The sequence below is a fragment of the Varroa destructor genome, unplaced genomic scaffold (assembly GCF_002443255.2).
Source record: "Varroa destructor unplaced genomic scaffold, Vdes_3.0 BEIS01000007.1, whole genome shotgun sequence".
NCBI lineage: Eukaryota > Metazoa > Arthropoda > Arachnida > Mesostigmata > Varroidae > Varroa > Varroa destructor.
In genome coordinates, this window is record NW_019211460.1 from 23,261,576 (window position 1) to 23,274,895 (window position 13,320).

Genomic DNA, 13,320 nt, shown 5'->3' on the forward strand with positions numbered 1-13,320 from the left:
ATATATACGATTTCGTAAATTCGCTTCATGGACAACGCTCATTAATCACTTACGTAAGCCTCTAATATATTTATCGTAATATGCCACTTTAGAAATAATGGAATGGTTAAGTTCCATAGAAAAGTTACTTCATGCAGGTCAGACAACTGACGATTTAGTCCCACTAAACGGCCTAAATTATTGTAATTATAACACCGTCGACTTAAAAGCGGCAAAATTGCTGACCATTTTATATACATATCGATAAATTCATACACATTTATATGTACATCATGTACACTTTATCGTCATCACTGCTTCTCTTATCGTGTTGCTGTTTCATTCGTTCGTCTTTTTATCAGAACGCGATTATTTGACGCTTGCAGCTCTCAGCGATTTGGCTCGCTAACTCAGTTGGCACATGGCTATGTTTTCGTTCCTCTGTCCCGGCGACAATGAACGCCTTCGTTGCTAGCACCCCCATCGTTATTCCCACTTTTCATCTATCTTTTTGTCGGTTACAGCTTCCGCAAGGAGCTGTTGTGTCTCCTACCACATCATCATCCCACATTACTATATCAGGCTACCGCCGAAGCAAAGTACACCTGCAAACCATGATGTCCTGCGGGAACAAACCAGAGTGCTCTCCATGTGGTAGTTCCCGCGCAGCCAATTGGCTTAACAGTCACCTCGCCATCAGCGCCGCATTGTCCACCGTCCGATTCGGAGCTACCAAGTCCCGCCGCTAGCTTTAGCTGTAGCTAGAGCAGCTATCTCTGGGCTTCACCCGAATTACCTGTATAGACACATCGTCGTTACACTCTAGCCGCCGCGGCCGCGCTAATGCTGCCGCTTCACGTCAATGGACCGAGTGGGCCTTCGGCCTGCTGTTACTGCATTGAAATTAGAAGGAGCAACTGGGCAAGGGATGAGTGGTAGGGCCGTTACTGCCGTGGACAGGTCAAGGGCTCTTCAGAAGAGTCATGCGTTGCGAGTAGGCGTCGAACGACTGACAGACTTGGACTAACTCGTTGGTTCGTTCAGTGAGTGCGTCCATGTGAAGAACTTTCTTTGCCGCAAAGTATCGCCAGAAGGACCCTATGGCTCACATCCAAAAACAACACATTTGCACATAGTCATCGCACAAGCCCACGTGCAGTTTAAGTTCGGTTTATCGCCTGACTGACCAGACACGCAGGGGCATTCAAGGGATATTGTTGTGTGAGTATAGCCGTGCCATTTATTGGTGGGCGGGGGGCGGGAGGGGTGCGAAAGATGGTCTCAATAATGAAAACACTTAAAAAGAGCAGAGGTGCCAAGCAAATTTGTTTTTTTGTTTGTTTATTTATATGCAATCGATGTCTATTTTCGTTAGCGAGGAAGGAGCGAGCTTTTTTGAGCAATTGCAATCGTAATCGCAATCGCTTGACAATAAAATGTAGAGCGTCTATTCAAGGTTGCATATAATTTAAGCAAACTCTAGGACGCCCATTATAGTGCCACTATAAAGAAGAATATATATACCATACGTATTGTAGACCACAATTATACAGCATGAATACGATTATATTTCCGGAGTAAGCTTAGTTGCTCAAAGTTGACCCCTACTTACCTTTTGTTTTTTGCTTCCTATATTTTGCTTTTCCCTGTTTAACTACAAGCTATTTTTTTCACAGCTTACATAAACTCAGCAGTCCTTTCTATTTGCCTTTTCATTACTGCCAACCAAGTCAGCACGATATAAACAGCCCATATAGCCCATTCCCTCAGGATTTCTAAGGTCTATTTCAAGTTATGCCTTTTTACTATCATCTGTATATAATCAGAAGCTAATAGTCCCCAGAAACTGTTATATATAGCGCCTATATTAAAAAAATGTTGCTGTCATTTGGATCAATGAGTTATGGCTGTCGGAAGCCACGATACGATGCCGTCCCAACCCTTGTCCACACCAGACCTCGTAAAGGGCCTTCACACTGGCTCACATCCAGCTGCGCAAACGGGCAGTAGCCGGAAGCCGAAAAAGAGAGCTCGGATCTGAAAGCTCACCAGTGGTCCTAAGCGCTTAGAAGGTTACCAGCTATGCTGGGTCAACCAACCAGTGGGATGTTCGTGAGCTGGTCTGCCGCGGGATTAGTCGTAAGTCCCACTGGATGGCCTGTTTGCTTGAATGGATCTTTGGAGGGCTTAGCGCTCCGATCACAGACAGCAGCTGGTATTTTGCTGCGATTGGCTTCCGTCCCGGCATGCAAAAACCCCTATCTCTATCTAAGGGACGAAGACTAGGATTTTGGCGACTCATTATCGATATTAAATAAGAGAAGATGGAGACGGGCAAGCAACTATTTATCGATGGTGAAATTATTCGGGACAACTCCACAGACAGAATAATGCAATCGATGGGGTACTAGCTTTAAAATGAAATCAGATTACCAAACCTGTAATGTCTATGAGATACTCAAAACGGTGCTTCAACCCATCTAATTATAGGCATATAAGAAAAATTCCTCCATACCTGCCAGATTTCTGACTGACTCAATTACCTAATCAATATGAGCTTCAAGTTTCACATCCGGTACCACCCTCAAGCATGGCTTGAGGGGGTTGATCAAGGCCCGATTTCGAGCGTAGACATTTTCACATACTTCTGCATTTAGTAAGTACGCTACGACTGTATTAAAATTTCATCGCAAATAGTTAAATTCTGGCAGCCTAGAGCTCGGAATAACAATATGCAGAGGAGCATTTGAAAACCGTCCGAGTATTGAATGGACAGAAGAAAATCACTTATATGTATGGACAAATTAGATAGTAGTATAAATTGAATAGTATTTCGTATCTCGGAAGTAACACAACTCGTAACGAGAACGCAAGTGGTCGAAATTACTAATGAGCCAGCCAAAGTAGTTTCATGCGAGAGAATCTAAATCTGTTGTGGAACACAACGGGGAGGAACTGGAGGGGTCTGGCACGTAACCTTTGACGTTCGCAATGACGAAACGTAGCCAGTGAAAAATAATTAGCTTCACGTGCCGAGTGCAATTGAAAACAGTTTGGCCACGAGTCCGCCGTAGCCGATCGTGTACAATTGTTGACAACTCATTCAGCTCGTGTTTAGATTATACTTTGAATATTTAGTACAATATGGATGGATAGCCTGCACAGTTGGACGACAACGATCCGTAAGGAAATTAACCCGACCTACCCGACTGGGTATTCTTGCATAATATCGAAAAAATTAAATTGTATGGTAAAGCTCTTTGCAATAGTACTATATATATATATATGGCTACCCGCGAGTCAATATGCTGTCCACTAACTAGATATGCTACTAAAAAGTAATAGAGATTTAGGATATACATGACTGTGGCAAAGAAAAATTTCTAATAAAAAACATTTATTAGGACATGATTCCTTAATATAGCATAGCGGTTATTACGGTTCAATAGAGCTACATCGGGCTTGCCCCGTCAATACGATCCGAGGTATTTTTTTTTCCTACTATGTTATCTAACAGACAGAGGGCTGCTGGATTAACAAAACATAACTTTTAGAATAAGCTTTACAGAAAGTAGCTTATAAAGGATTAAACATCAGCAGACTACTATGATCGATCTATGAATATGCACTTGTTCTAAACCAAATCTTAATTAGATAAGGAAACGAGATAATGCGTTAGCCCGCCACGTATCTTACAGACAGCCTAAATATAAAAATTCGAAACGGAAGTCCGTCTCGATTAACTTAACTTCTGGACCTAATGAGGGAAACTGTTCAGCAAGACTTTTATCCTCTTGCATCGTTTTGGACCCTGTTCCACAGAGGGATTTCAAGCGATTTGTAGACATGTTCAGATCTGGTTGTCCAGCGCGCCTACGAGTGTTCGTTTTTTTGCTGTTTGTCCTTATTTCGTTCCTTTTTTTCCGCTTTCTCAGTGTTCTCATCTTTGTCGTGTTCTTTCTCGGTCCATTCTTTTTCCTCTTCCATCAACCTTAGATTTTGTTGGTCTGTAAACAAAATGTTGGCGGACGCGACGTTGGGGGAAATATTTATCCCAAACTGGTGGACGAGATAGAGCAGCCAAACCCGCAGAGATGGCCGTCTCTGCATGGGCCCCTGTCGGGGTATTGGTCACAGCTCGTTAGGAGGCTACTGAGAAGGCGCGAAAAGCAGCTTCGAGGTGGAAGAAAACTTAAGAGAGACGAGAGAAAGGCAAGGCAAAAAGAACGAAAAGAAAGCTAACGGCAACAACGAAGCCGATGCCCGAACGTGCTTAGCAAGCAGAAAAGTTGGAAGGCCGACCCTTTTCCTCATCCCTCACTCGTCCCCTCTCCCTCTTTACCCCAATATTCCTTGTGCTGCTTAAACTCCGTCTACGTTCGTACAGTATCGGGCCACACGCCTAGCGGTAGAGGTGGCTCCTTCCGGGTTTGTTCGTGTGTCATCTGCGACTGTAAGGAAACCGTGGTCAACTTGCAAGCTTCGAGGCGGGGTCGACTAGCTACTACAGTGGGAAATAAGTAGGAGACAGTCCTAAGAAAAAAACTGGGAGGTTAACCCGGTCTGGGGGGCTTGGCAATCTGAGAAACACCACAATGTTAGTGATGAAGTGGGGGGACGGCGAGAGGCAACGAGAGGGGCTGAAAGCTCGGGACTAAGGCGATGGCTTTCGGATATTGAACAGGAAATACCTCACCCGCGGACGACGGCAATGGTGACTCACGAAACGCTACACAGGCAAGAACCAGTTCGATGCGAACGTTAAAGGATGGCGGGGGGCGCGCTGTTGAAGCTACAAAGAGACGGGGCTCACAGGACACTGAAACGTTACCCCTCGACTCGGGACAGGGATAGTCTATCCCTGAAAAAGTGCCTGGGCTAATTCAGCACTAGATGTATCCACCTGTATTCTTCGTTCTTTTTGTTCAGAGCTTTCCTATGTGTCGCATTGTATTTCTGTTAACCCGAAAAACACCTCACTTTCATTGGTATCACGGGAATGCCTGGTCAGCAAAGTGGTGATGAAATATATAACCTAAAATATATTGTTAGGCCGGCTCCCTAAGTAAGGGCAAAGAAAGGGATAAAGCAAACAAAACAATATCGAACATCTGATTAAAGCTGTTAATATCGAATAGTTTGAAAGGGTGTCTCTGAAGGAAACTAGTGCCTTTAATTAATTTCAGAACTAATTTAATTAATTAAGTATTTTCTTGAGCGTGCTTTTCTGATGGATATTTATCATTGTTACCTTTTTGTTAGTGTTTTTAGTTGATTCACAATAACTATTTAAACAGTTCTATTGAAAGAGTTCATAGTTATTGGTGCAGCTATTGCGGGAGGTTCGGTCTGCCTTCTACCCGTACCCTGCAAACATTCAAGTATAGATGGCCTTTGCGCGTGCGGAAAGTAATTTCATTCAGTGGGTACGACACGCCAAGTTGTCTATAGTCGTTTTGTCAAGCAAACTCTATCCCCTACCAAGTTAGGCAGGAGAAAAAGCGAGCCTTGCCATTTGGAGAAATAGGGAGATAGAATCGTACCAAGCCGTCCGTAAGCCGAATTGAAGTGGGCGTGGGCAAGTCATTAATGAAGATTAATGTTAATTGTTAATTGCGATCACCAACGGCGGTGAAAAAGGCGCGACTTACTAATTAGATAGCGCGCGGCATTTCGTGAACGGACAGAAAAGTCTCGATGGGTAAGGGCGGATTTAGGCAGCAGGAGTCGAAAGCCACGCATAGAAAGAACACTGATAGATCTCAATGGAATTGTAAAAATGGTTCAGCCCAAATGCTTAAGCATCCTAGCGGCCATAGTCGCTATTTTAAATACTTTCGTGAATCTGACCTTATCGGTAACAGGCTGACTCGCGGTGCGTAGTGTCTGAAAGCTAGTGAGAAGATAATGCATTAACAAAGAAGATCAGCATACTGTTATCAAATTAAAATAACAATACAATTTCGATATTCATATGTGCCAAAGACGTCTTGGCGGACATCTACAAAGCTAACAATAATCGGTTACATGTTTTTTTCTTTTTTTTTTTTTTTTCGATTTTTATACAATTTGTCGACTCAATTAGAGAAACCTTTTTCACTTTGTTATCCTTCGAAGCCAGTAACAAATCATTTTAGCTTACCACAAATTAATTCAATTCATTGAACCTCTAGCCTTTGAGCGTTTACGTGCGGTATTGCTGTTACCCCATTTTATCATGCGGCCGGCTGATTCCTAGCATGAAGCGAGCCGTGTATCTATACCCAGGTTCGAACCTATGCCACAGTCAGTCTCTAAGATTAGTATACAAATACACTACCTAATAGGCTACCACGGGCGACGACTGGGGGGTGACTAACCTGGCGAGCTGTCATATTACCGCCGCTTCATTAATAGAAAATGTTTCTTATTTATTTTATAGCAGAAATGGAGAGACAAAGTAGCTAAATATGAAATTGGCATCAAAAAGTTTATATCTCTAATTTTTTTCGTGATATGACTGCTTAATTAGGAAACGCAGTACTATCGCTAACGCTAGAAGCGGCAGGCTTAAACATGCCACGTTTTATTTGATTTTGCTAATAAACTTCAGCTTTCCGTCAAAGAATATTACAGGTCATTACAGGAATATTACAGGCTATTGAAAGCCAACCGTCTCCGCTATATCTTCTAACGTTGTTCACAGAAATCCCTATGTTTCGAGTATTTACAACCATTGAGCATTTCATCACACTTCGCTAGTTCCCCATGGACTAGGTAGGCTTCTACGAGCGAAAATGGAACAGAATAAAGGCTCGATACGCAAAGTGGATAGCATCCGATTGTAACTCTGATTAGTTTTGACCAGTGCAGAGCATCTCTTTCCAAGATCTATCTCTATTCGTGTGCTTCGCCCTTAGCTTTCTATACGGCTGTATTCTAGTAAGGGCCAATTCATCTCTTCCATGCTATCATTGTTTTGCCCCCCGTAGTTTGTTGTGAGTAAAAATTGGTACATTTCTCCAGGGAGGTGACCATTGTCGTCTTGGATAGTTTTCCCCGGAGAGGTGAGGTCCCACCGACGGCTGAATAAATCGTAACCAGTCAGATCACCTTCGCACCAGCTTTTTGCTTAGTTTTGGTAGCACAGAATGCCTCAGTAAGCGTTCGTAACGGTTCTCTGAATGATGTCTGAACTGCGAACGAAGTAATATAGCCATGGATACAAAGCTCGTTCAATCTGAACATTTTCTGTGCCACTAAAGAGTCGTCAAAAATATCCACCCTCAATAAATATGCAGATACGGAGAAATCAATTATCATTAAACGGTCCCTTGCGAGCGAAAAGTGTCATCCATAATGCTAAGAAGCAATGATATATGGTAGATCTTTTATTGATAATTAGAATGATTCGATATGGACGTTTTTGCCATTATACTCCACCAGGTTCGTGTGATAATTTCCGTTTGAGTTTGCACGAATCAACAATACGAACTCTATTACATGTCATTGAAATGGATGGGATTGGGTACCGCCTATGTAGATGCTACTCGAATGGTGAAGTTTTAAAAGGCAGTAAAAGTCTCAATGTGCGGCCTATCATCGATGCGGTGGCTCCGGGCCGCCGCCGCCGCCGCTGCCACTGTGTACGCTAAAGATAAAGAAAGTGAAGAAAAGGCCTTTAAATTCCAATTTGTACCCAGCTCTTCTGTACGTGGTCGGCTACAATTCGGCTACGGGGCAGTTCCGCTATCAAAACGCCATCAAAGGCCACGCCATAGGACTACATAGTGAAAAAAAGGAGGACCTGGTGAGTGAAACAGTGTACGCCATTGACGAAGGCTGGCCATAAGGAAAAGAATTCTTGACGGCGCTCTCTCGACGACGGACATACACAGCTGCTGGAGCCTTTCTTCCCGAATCAGCTTTTCTCTCGGTCAACTTTTTCAAACAGAAACCAACTTTTGTCTGGGCATCTGATCACATGCGTCCTAGGTAATAGGCGCGCACTGTGCGAAATTGAAAAGGACACGATCGCACGAATATTTATTACATATTCTTTTATCCTATGAAGATGCCGGTGCTGATATAGCTACACTCTGTTCTTTCTATATGTAGATATATGGAATATTCGTTCAGTTGTAGTTAATGGTACGAATACTATTTGAGGGAAGTGCAATTGCGCTTTATCGTCCAGTGAATAATCGTTTTAACAGATTTTTCAAAGAGAAATCGTTGTTTCGAAAACGTTTGCATTACCTTCTATTATGCGTGTGTGTGTGTGTTTCTATCGTTTGATGTCAATAAAAACTATTTGTTATTAACAGCCTTCGTTGTGATAACGGCGTTTCTACTACGTCGATTCGAACGTTGACCTCCGCTTAATTGTTGCTAGTTGGCGTTTATTAAGGAAGTTCTTATTTCTAAAATTGTTCTCAACGCCACTTTCTGTTGTTTCAGTGGACCAGATAAGCAACCTGTAACCATAATTAACTCAATCCTATCTTCTATAGAAATACAAAATTTCTAAGTATTTTTCTTCGAACATAACGAAGCTGTCCTCCCGCTTCTCGCAGCTCCGAGTGAAATTTATCAAAATCAGGCCCAGGTACAAGCGACACGAAATTAGTAAGCGGTCGCCTTGTATACAACTAGTACAGGTCCATGCTTTCAACACCTCTGATCGGTCGGCTATTCTCTTAACGTTAAAAGCACAGTGCATTAGGTAATCGCGTTTATCTGATGAATCAAACAATACAAATCTAGCAGATAGGGTTTACTTCAGCGAACAGCAGAGAAAGTGTCGACTGAGTGCATTCGGACTACTTGCCAATTAGCAATGCCCAACTCAGAAGATCTATAAACGAACTTTTTTTACTAGCTTCATAGCTTTTGGAGCTCTTCTTCTACGAGGTTAGAACGCCGTCTACGAGAAAGTAGACCAAGATTTAAATGCGTAAATAGTAATATCGATGTCTCGGAATTCGATGAATATCTTAAGTCCTCTTACTTGAAAGCTCCTGTAGAAAACAAATACCGAGCAAAAAAAATGCTAACCAAGAGCTTTCGACTTTGTCTTCTATAGCACAAACTGTTTTCAAAATTGATAGGCCATGTTGTTGACCGTAATTAGATTTCCCAGCGAGATTGCGTTGCTCCTTGCAACCGTCGCCTGGATAATAATTATGGTTCAACTGTCACTCACGGGCCTCCGGGCGTTCATCTATCCAATATTTGGCATCGTGGTGATGCTTCTAAGCGTAGAAACCTCCGCTGAACGGCCATGGCTTCATCCGAATATTCAATCACTGAGGGATCCTTTCAAATTCAGGAGGAACATGCCACCGAGGTGAAAAAAATTTATCCGTTTCCTTGGACCCGCTTTATCAAATTCTAGGTTTATTGGTCCAAATTTGTTTGTACAGATTGTTCAACATAATCCGCACAGACAGACCTTTTAATTGCCCTAGCTACCTAAACGTTCACAACGCTAGAATCATCTGATAATTTTCTTGAGCGGATGACATTGACAAGCGTTTATTTATAACATTGTATGATAAACAATCAGGCTTTGAGTGATGTGAATTATTCAGAAAAATATATTAATATACATTTCAGTGGACTTCAGCAAGTCAATGATCTTCTAAACGGAGTTCGATACGACTGTGGCCTACTCAATCGCAGGAGCGGTCATACTTTCTGACGATCTGGGACACCTCGTTGTTACAGCTAGTAACTGCCGCAATAAAAAAATTCAAAAGTGTGCGCTTGTAATTTATTGAAGTGACTTATAATAGGTCAGGTTAGGACGCCCGTTTTTTTGCTAATCGACAAAGAATCGCCCTTTGTCGACATAATCGGCTGTTGTTTAAAGGAATGTAATTGAACCTACTCGTAGTCCGATCATAAAGGACCTTCGCGGGGGGCTAGTTCACAGCTAGGACAATCTAAGACGACAAGATGAAGGGTACAGGCTATGTAACAGCCAAGAGGGCATGATAAATTCATTTATTATAAATGTATGCAGACCGCATTTCTCGTCCCTAACATAGGGCTATCAGGGAAAAGACTACATCGTACTGGAATCACAAACGAGACTCGCTAAAAATAATGATCCAAAGAATGGGTACGCGGATCGATGAAGCTAGTCCTTTGTATAACATCAAAATGGCTTGACGTCTTGTGCGTGTTGACCACACATAAGCTCTTCGCCATATACTTAGACAGGAGGAACGGTGCGAAACCCGCAACCTGTGAGGCAGTTTCTTTCTCTAGATGAGTCGGGCACGAGCATACGAGGAAAATTTACGTGTCTCGCGATTCCTACAACTGGGATTCCCACACATTTGATACGAAGTATCTCAGCTGTTTCCTATCTGGAGCTATTCAAAGAAAAAAAGCAATTATTTTGGTTATTGCAATACTATCAACATATTATGCGGTCGGCAACAGATTTATGTACCCCCCTAGCTATTGCTATCGCTGTTGTTCGTGAGTGAAAGAGCAGATTTTTCTAATGGCGTGTTATTTTAATACGTAATCTAAACATTCAGGGAGGCTATGTGATGGTAGCAAAATAAGGGGAGAACGCCAAGCAAGGAGTCTGATGCGATATTAAATTTCTAAATAGAATATCTCACGTAGCAGAATCTGTTCCATAAAAATACTGAATTATACTTTAGTTGCGGAGTTAAAATCCTTGCGGGGTTAAAGTTCCTAATACTGAATTGATGTTTTTCGAGTTAGCTCGAATATAAATAGCGTGTTTGCTCTAAGAAAGTGTTCAAAAAAACTATTGCTATACATCCCCACGTAGAACAGTAGGTTATAATAAATAAGCTGATAAACTAAGAGGAACTAAACAAATTTTTCAAACTAAACAAATAGTTTTTCGCAAATCTCTGGATTTTCTAATGGCAGTCTCTTTTTTAAAAAGAATAGTTTCAACTGCTCATTGCGGTGGCAAGCTGTTTTTACTTTTTTTCTCGTTTTTTCACTCGAACCCGAACACATTCCCACTTTTGGCGAAATACTTACTCAGTAATTGACTTCCTGCACAAAAACACGTCTCGGATGTGTTAAAAGCCGATTTGGCAATTTATCAAAGTCAGTCACCACAGATGTACTGGTCTGAGGCAATTTTTCTGAGGGGATCTGTGCTAGACCTACTAACCTCCTACGTTTGGCTATGATAAGATGCTATGGATCAATGTCAGTTTCCGATTTTACAAACTTCATTGCAGGCTGAGGTAGCCTTTTTGTTCTCAGGGACGGCACACACGAAGCATATCGAAAAATTTCTAACAAACATTACATTCTTATAGGCGGCATTCTACACAGGCTACGCTTACTTATTGGATAACGTTGGCAGGCCGACTAGTTGTGGCTGCGTAACTATGAGCCAATGCATGGCACAATAGCTTCTTTTCCACCCTGCCTTTCTGTGCATTACACAATATGGGCGTTACATTTTCTTTACCTACTTTTAAAACACAAGCTGTTCGAAGAACACATTGAAATTTAAATTCTCCTTTCATCAGTGGTTATCCATTAAACGCGAGACATTTGACCTGCCGCCAATTCAAACTTCTCTAGGTTAGTGCAAAACCCTTTGACTCATCTTGAAGCCATGTGAAAAGTAAGCTAGCGTTCTTTCTATTCCCTGATGAAGAAATATTCAGCTGAACGACCTCATCATCGCTGACTTCGAGAAGCTCTTGTGCCGCTCTTGCACGCACTTTTGTGAGCACTCTCGCACGAATCTACATAACTTCCTCACTTCGTTAGTTTCGACCTTTTCCTTAAACTTCCTCTCATTCTCCTACTTGCGCCACTCGAGAGTTTCCGGTCGTCGGTGGATGTACGATACTTCGGAGTTTGGGTGGGCTTTGTGGAACGAACGTCAGTTTCCTTCCCTAGCTGGACGTTTGCTGGCGATGTAATCCTTTTTTCTCATCGCAGCTGCCCGGCCATCGATTCTTGACAAAGCCTTGTGCTGCCACGTTCAAGGTTAACGATTTTCTTGGTTCTCTTTATTTTATCTGTTCGATCTTTTCTTACACGTATTTTGCCGGTTGCCGTTGGACTGTTCGTTGCTACCAGCGTGTTCGTTTTCGTTTTCTCTCTTCACGCAGCGTCTCTTTACGTTCACGCGTTCGCCCTCATGAAGGCAGGAAGATCTGTCTCTGCTGCGGACCTGGGCGCTTGTAGCCTGGGAAATGGCAAGAGACAGGCTAGCGGTTAGAGCTTTTGGGACTACGGAGTTTCTGAGGCCGTAGCGAATGGAAAAAGCGGTGGCTATGGGCAATGACAAAGTGAAATTATCGTAAATCAGGGGAAGATTTCGCGCAAAGAGAAAATGTCGGCACAGTGGCACAGGAAACACATTGGAGGAACGAGTGCACAAGCGAAAGAATCGGAAAGCTGGTCGGGCAGCCAGCCGGAAGCAAACGGGGAACTCGGAAAAGTTATCCTCCGGGAGGGAACGGCGGGGATGAAGCGGGCTAAGGAAAAAGCAAGCACCAAGATAGGGAAAGAGAAAAACTGGGATTACCGGCCGATCCTGAAACAGACAGGACTCCAAGAGACCGCGGACAGGTCCAGTAAGTCAGCCCGTGTGGCCTCAGGCCACTGCTACCAAACAGCGAAAAGTGAAACAGAGCACGGAGGGTAAGTGGTAAATATAGCAGTGATGAGCTGGTAAACTGTAACAAGCCGCAAACACTGAACAAAACAAATGACTGGACTTGATTCAGTGAGAGTACGATGCACGTTTATGGTATATCCAAGCCACCATTTCATGGATTGTTTGACGATGTTTACGAACAAAACTTCAAGAATATTATTATTGCAACTGAGTGTATATGTCAGCTGACATTCTTATCACGGTTTAACACATATAATCAGTAAATAGGTTTACATACTTGCACGTTTGATGCGCACATAATTAGCTGACAAAAGCTTTGTCTGTCGAAGCAGACGATTGTACACGATTAACAGCGTAGGCACTCGATTGCCTTTTTGCCATCTTAAATGGAAACTTCCGCGCACATTTTCACACAACTTAGTTGTTATCCCGATGATCCTCCATGGGCTGTTGCAATGGCTTCTTGAAACGAATCTTTTCAGAATTATTCCCCTCTCATCTTCAATTAACACGCTGATATCCTTGGATTGGGTGGTATGGTTCCGAAGTCGCGTCCTAATGGCGAGCCGCAAGTTCTCATGCATCGCCCCAAGAGGATCAGCTAATCCCCCTGCCCAGCACAGACCGCCTTGTGACGGTGGTGTCAAACTTACTAAGCCGGCCCATCTCCATCTAGAACAGACGGACTGACTCGTTACAACGAGGAGCGGACGTTG

General features: G+C 42.9%; 2 long non-coding RNA genes across 3 annotated transcripts in view; both read left to right on the forward strand.

Annotated features, from left to right (window-relative positions):
• LOC147754468 (uncharacterized) overlaps window positions 1–3,458 on the forward strand; it is a 5,830-nt gene extending 2,372 nt beyond the window's left edge. For both annotated transcript variants that reach the window (XR_015317320.1, XR_015317321.1), the window contains exon 3: window positions 504–3,458. This is a non-coding gene — a long non-coding RNA (uncharacterized LOC147754468). The remainder of the gene's footprint in view (window positions 1–503) is intronic.
• Window positions 3,459–8,490: 5,032 nt separating this feature from the next.
• LOC111254457 (uncharacterized) lies at window positions 8,491–9,701 on the forward strand. Its single transcript, XR_002675035.2, has 3 exons — window positions 8,491–8,586; window positions 9,044–9,307; window positions 9,577–9,701. It is a non-coding gene; the product is annotated as an uncharacterized LOC111254457 (long non-coding RNA).
• Window positions 9,702–13,320: the final 3,619 nt, after the last annotated feature.